Genomic DNA, 6,000 nt, shown 5'->3' with positions numbered 1-6,000 from the left:
GCAGGGTCCTGGGATGGAGCCCTACCCTGCTCAGCGGGGAGCTTGCTTCTTCTTTTCCCTTTGCCTGCTGCTCCCCCTGCTTGTGTTCTCTCTCTCTCTCTCTCTCTCTGTCAAACAAATAAATAAATAAAAATCTAAAAAAAAGAAAGAAAAAGAAAGAAAGAAAGAAAGAAAGAAAGAAAGAAAGAAAGAAAGAAGAAAGAATCCCAGATATAATTCAACGTTAATCAGCATATGAAGAACCAGGAAAATTTCAAGTGGTAAGGGAAAAAACAATCAACTGACACCAACTCTATGGTGTCATATGGAGATATGGATGTTGTGATAATGAGACAAAGACTTTTAAAAAGCACTGCTCAAAGAGGTATAGATGGCACAAAGGCCGTCTCAGCAAAAAGATAAAAGATATAAAGAAGAAATAAGGGACACTTGGCTGGCTCAGTCCGTAAAGCCTGTGACTCTTGATCTGGGGATTGTAGGTTTGAGCCCTACACGGAGGGTAGAGAAACTTAAAAAAAAAAAAAAAAAAAAAAAAGACAAGAATGGAAAAATTTTAAATGAAAAATATAATAACTAAAATAAATATTTACTGGGTGGGAAGAATAGAGATGATGGAGTAAAGAGTCTATGGACTTAAATTGATAAAAATGATCCAATCTTAACAACAGAGAAAAAAAAAGAAAAAAAAATGAACAGAACCTCAGGGATTCAAGAAAGTATACCTGAAATCCTAATACATATTTAATCAGCTATCAGATAATCAAAAAGAAATAAGAATGGGGAAGCAGAGGAACAAAAATCCGAAAACAAATAGTAAAATGGTAAATACAAGTCTAATATACCAAAAATTACATAAAATGCAAATAGTCTAAACACATTGATTAAAAGACAGGGACTGCCAGAATTGCTTTTTGATTAAAAAAAAAAAAAAAAACCTAAATATAGGCTGTCTACAAGAAAACAAGTTTAAATATAATATCAGGGATCCCTGGGTGGCGCAGCAGTTTGGCGCCTGCCTTTGGCCCAGGGCACGCTCCGGGAGACCCTGGATCGAATCCCACGTCGGGCTCCCGGTGCATGGAGCCTGCTTCTCCCTCTGCCTGTGTCTCTGCCTCTCTCTCTCTCTCTCTCTCTGTGTGACTATCATAAATAAATAAAAATTTAAAAAATATATATATATAATATCATAAGGAACATAAGAGAATATAAAAAGATATATATCATTCAAAAGCTAAGCAAGCAAAAGCTGGAATGGCTAAATTAACATTAGAAAAAGTAGGCTTTAAAGCAAGGAAAATTAACAAGCATAAAGAGGAACATTACATAACAATAAATGGGTCAATTTGTCAAGAACACATAATAACTTTACACGTATATGCAGCAAACCACTGGGCTTCAAGGCACAGAAAGCAAAAATACAACAAATTCACAATTGTAACTGGAGATTTCACTACTCTTCTTTCATTAATAAATGATAGAGCTAGACAGAAAATCAGCAGGGATATAGAAGAGCTGAATTACACTATCAAACAACTGGAATTAATAGACCTTTGTAAAGTATTCCATTTAATAAGAGCAGAATACACATTCTTTTCAAGTACACATGGAATCTTTACCAAGACTTCCTGGGTGATAAAACAAACTTCAACAAATTTAAAGAATTGAAATCATTTAATACATGTTCTCTGACCATAATGAAATTGAACTAGAAATCAGCAGGAAGATAATGGGTAAATCTCTAGGATCTTGGAAATTAACACACATTTAAATAATCCATGGGTCGAAGAGAGAGTCCCGAAAGGTATTTTAAAAATTTTTTCATTGAACAAAAATGAAAACAGAACACATAAAAATTTGTGGGATGAGGCTAAAGCAGTGCCTAAAGGGGAATGTATATAATGTTTATAATGCTTATAAATTTAAAATGCCTATATTAGAAAAGAAGAAAGGTCTCAAATCAACAGACTGCTCTTCCATTTTAAGAAACTAAGAAGAGCGGATTCGCTTCAGCAGCACATATGCTAAAACTGGAACAATACAGAGAAGATTAGTATGGCCCCTGTGCAAGAATGACAGGCAAATTCATGAAGTGTTCCATATTAAAAAAAAGAGAGAGAGAGAGAGAGGATAAAAGAAAGAAAAGAAACTAAGAAGAGCAAAATAAACACAATGTAAAGGAAAGGAAAGGAAATCATAAAGATGAGAAATCATGGGGCACCTGGACCACTTAGTTGTTTAAGCGTCTGCCTTTGGCTCCAGTTGTGATCCCAGGGTCATGGGATGGAGCCTGTTGGGGCACCTGCTTCTCCCTTTCCCCCCTATTCGTGCTCTTTCTCTCTCTCTCATTCTCTCTCTCTCTCTCTCTTTCGGATAACTAAATAAGATCTTTTATTTTTATTTATTTTTTTTTAAATTTTTTTTTTTAAATTTTATTTATTTATGATAGGCACACAGTGAGAGAGAGAGAAGCAGAGACATAGGCAGAGGGAGAAGCAGGCTCCATGCACCGGGAGCCCGACGTGGGATTCGATCCCGGGTCTCCAGGATCGCGCCCCGGGCCAAAGGCAGGCGCCAAACCGCTGCGCCACCCAGGGATCCCCTAAATAAGATCTTTTAAAAAGAAGATGAGAAATAATGACATTGAAAACAGAAAAATAGAGAAAATCAATGATTCCAAAAGCTGGTTCTATGAAAAGATGAATTAAATTGATAAACTCTGGGCAGCCCGGGTGGCTCAGAGGTTTAGCGCCGCCTTCAGCCCGGGGTGTGATCCTGGAGACCTGGCATGGAGTCCCAAGTCGGGCTCCCTGCATGGAGCCTGCTTCTCCCTCTGCCTGTGTCTCTGCCCCCCTCTCTCTCTCTCTGTGTCTCTCATGAATAAATAAATAAAATATTTAAAAATAATAGTAATAATCTTTTTAAAAAAGCCTCAAACTTTCAAAACTCACCCAAGAAGAAATAGGTAATGTATATATTAAAGAAATTGAACCCATGTGTTAAAACCTTAAAACAAACAAACAAAAAACACAAAGACTCCTTCAGGCCCAGATATTTTCACTGGTGAATTCTATCAAACTTTTATTTATTTATTTTTTTAAAAAAGATTTTATTTTATTTTTTATTTATGAGAGAGAGAGAGGCAGAGATACAGGCAGAGGGAGAAGCAGGCTCCATGCAGGCAGCCTGATGCGGGACTTGATCCAGGGACTCCAGGATCCCACCCTGGGCTGAAGGCAGGCGCTAAACCACTGAGCCACCCAGGGGTCCCTCTATCAAACTTTTAAAATACAAATAGCACCAACTTTATGTGATCTCTTCCCAAAAATGGAAGAGAAGGGAACAGTTCCCAACTTATTTTATGATACTAGAATTGCCTTGATACCAAAACTAGACCAAGACAGGGCAAGAAAAGTACAGGCCAATGTCCTTCATGAACAGGACACAAAAAGCCTCATCAAAGTACTAGGAAATCAAATCCAGTAATATATCAAAAGAATAATACTCCATGACCAAGTAGGATTTATCCTGGGAATGTGTGGCAGTTTCCAAATTAAGAAAGCAATCAGTATAATTCACTATATTAAAAAACTAAAATGAAAAAATGACAAAAGCCTATCAAACAATGCAGAAAAAGTACTTGAAAACATCCAGCATTCATTCATGATAAAATCTCTCAGCAACCAATAAACAAATGGGAATTTTCTAAAAAATACCTATAGCTAACATGATGCTTAATGGTGAAAGACTAAATGCTTTTGCCTAAGATCTGGAACAAAACAAGGATCTCCTCTCTCATTATTCCCATTCAATATAGCACTGAAAATCCTAGTCAGTGCAATAAGGCAAGAAAGAAAATAAAATGCATATTAATTAGAAAGAATACTGTGCCTTTATGCAGGTTACATAATTTTTTTATAGAGAATCCCAAGGACTTACTAAAAAAGGTCCTAACTTAATAAACAACTTTAGCACAACCACAGTATACAAGGTCAACTCACAAAAAAAATGTATATTTCTATACATTAAAATAAACAATTTGGACAGCAAAATTTAAAAAGTATGTATCATTTGAAATTTTTCGAAGAGAAATGCTTAGGTATAAATCTAACAAAACTTGTGGAGGATCTGTTTGCTGGCAACTATAAACACTGAGGAAAGAAATCAAAGAGCATAAATTAATGGAGAGACATACTGTGTTCATGGGTTGGAAGATTCGATTTAGTTAAACACCCATTTTTCTCCAAGTAAATCTATAAATTTAATGCAATTTCAATAAATATTCCAATGGAATTTCTGTGGATGTAGACAAGCTGATTCTAAAATATTTTGGAGGAAAAAAAATTAAAAAAATAAAACAAAATATTTTGGAGGGCAGCCCAGTGGCTCAGTGGTTTAGCGCTGCCTTCAGCCCAGGGTGTAATCCGGGGACCCGGGATGGAGTGTCACTGCCTCTTTCTCTCTCTCTCTCTGTGTCTCTCATGAATAAATAAATAAAATCTTAAAAAAAAAAAAAGATAAAAAAATATTTTGGAAAGGCAAAGGGACTGGAATAACCAAAACAATTATTCTTATTGAAGTGTAATTGACATGTACTATCCTGTTCATTTCAGGTGCACATCATAGAGATTCGATATTTTTATACATGATCCCACGATACGTCTAGTTAGTATTTGTCAAAAAGGTTTTACAATATTATAGGCCATATTCCCTATGCAGTACATTAGACAAAATAATTTTGAAAAATGATAAGATGGGAGGAATCAGTCTGATTTTAGGACTTACTATAAAGCAATAGTAACTAATAACGTATGGTATTGGTGGAGGGATAAAGGCCTAGATCAACAGAGCAGAATAGAATGCTCAGCAAGTGATTGACAAAATGTGGATTGTTGACAAAAGTAAAAAGTAATTCAATGGGGATACCTGGGTGACTCATGGTTTGGCGCCTGCAAAGGGCCCAGGACGTGATCCTGGAGGCCAGGATCGAGTCCCGCATTGGGCTCTCTTCATGGAGCCTGCTTCTCCCTCTGCCTGTGTCTCTGCCTCTCTCTCTCTCTATGTCTCACATGAATAAATAAATAAAATCTTTTTTTTTTTTAAAAGTTATTCAATGGAAAATGGTTAGTCTTTTTAACGTATGGTATTAGAACAACTGAACGTCCACATGCAAAAGTGTCCCATACACATACACGGAAAGTAAACCTAAAAAAATCTTGAGCTCAGGAGCTTCACTGGCTCAGTGGGTAGAGCATGGGACTTGATCTCGGATTGTGAGTTTGAGCCCCATGATGGGTGAGGAGCTTACCCAAAATTAAAAAAAAAATTTTTTTTATCTTAATCTCATACTTTTTTTTTTTAAGATTTTATTTATTTATTCATGACAGACAGAGAAAGAGGCAGAGACACAGGCTGAGGGAGAGGGAGAGAAGCAGGCTCCACACAGGGAGCCCGACGTGGGACTCCATCATCAGTCTCCAGGATCACACCCCCTGCCGAAGGCGGCGCCAAACTACTAGGCCACTGAGGCTGCCCTCAATCTCATACTTGATGCAGAAATTAACTCAAAATGGGTCCTAGATGTAAAATGTAAAATTATAAAACTTTAAAATATAATTATAGTAGATACGTACTTGACTTGGAATTAGGGAGAGCTTCTTAGACTTGACATCAAAAGCACAACCTGTAAAAGAAAGATTGTTAAATTGTACTTTATGAAAATGAAAAATCTTTACTTTGTGAAAGATACTGGGAGCATGCAAACAATAGGGGAAAATATTTTCAAATCACATATTCAACAAAACTCTCGAAACTCAATAATAGGAAAACCAAAAAAACAAGTTAAAAAATGAGTAAGTGTGGGGCACCTGGATGTCTTTATTGGTTAAACATCTGACCCTTGGGACGCCTGGGTGGCTCAGTGGTTGAGCATCTGCCTTTGGCTCAGGGCCTGATCCCCATCCCAGGATAGTGTCCCACATCCAGCTCCCTGCAGGGAGCCTG

At 36.9% G+C, this 6,000-nt stretch overlaps 1 non-coding gene across 1 annotated transcript; it reads left to right on the top strand.

Moving 5' to 3' along the window:
- Positions 1-2,001: 2,001 nt before the first annotated feature.
- On the top strand, positions 2,002-2,104 carry LOC112914273 (U6 spliceosomal RNA). Its single transcript, XR_003233822.1, has one exon. It is a non-coding gene; the product is annotated as a U6 spliceosomal RNA (small nuclear RNA).
- The last annotated feature ends 3,896 nt before the right edge of the window (positions 2,105-6,000 follow it).

This window comes from Vulpes vulpes, chromosome 1 (assembly GCF_048418805.1).
Source record: "Vulpes vulpes isolate BD-2025 chromosome 1, VulVul3, whole genome shotgun sequence".
NCBI classification, from domain to species: domain Eukaryota; kingdom Metazoa; phylum Chordata; class Mammalia; order Carnivora; family Canidae; genus Vulpes; species Vulpes vulpes.
This window is presented reverse-complemented; position numbering and strand designations above follow the sequence as displayed.